Source organism: Seriola lalandi, unplaced genomic scaffold (assembly GCF_002814215.2).
Source record: "Seriola lalandi dorsalis isolate HSWRI2012SDOR001 ecotype SW California unplaced genomic scaffold, Sedor1 jcf7180002032851, whole genome shotgun sequence".
NCBI classification, from domain to species: domain Eukaryota; kingdom Metazoa; phylum Chordata; class Actinopteri; order Carangiformes; family Carangidae; genus Seriola; species Seriola lalandi.
Window position 1 is genome coordinate 1 of NW_019503494.1, and position 421 is coordinate 421.

Below are 421 nucleotides of genomic sequence, written 5' to 3' on the forward strand. Positions count from 1 at the left end.
AAAGCCTGGCAAGGAAAACCAGTCAGTCCACACAAGTAACTGGCAACCCTCACTTTTAGTTGCTCTACGGCAGCAGATGAAAATGTGGAAACGCTTCACGAATTTGCGTGTCATCCTTTCGCAGGGGCCATGCTAATCTTCTCTGTATCGATTCCAATTTTTCATATGTGCTGCCTGAGCAAGCACATTGGTCTTTGTGCGACGGCTGCATTATATGCCCAGGTCGGGAGATCAACCCCGTTGCAGTGGTGCAGACTCAAGTTCTCCCATCCCTAATAGGTGGCATCACAAGTATGGGAGTAGTTGTTTCTTCACTTATGAATTACACATTTGTAATAATAGCATACTAACTGCTTAATTACATGATTACAAAATTAACTAACACAGTACGACCAAAATCTCTTTGACACTGAAAACAATT

The 421-nt window shown here is 42.8% G+C and overlaps 1 non-coding gene across 1 annotated transcript; it reads right to left on the bottom strand.

Annotated features, from left to right (window-relative positions):
- Positions 1-79: 79 nt before the first annotated feature.
- On the bottom strand, positions 80-186 carry LOC111646422 (U6 spliceosomal RNA). The gene has a single exon (XR_002759960.1). It is a non-coding gene; the product is annotated as a U6 spliceosomal RNA (small nuclear RNA).
- Positions 187-421: the final 235 nt, after the last annotated feature.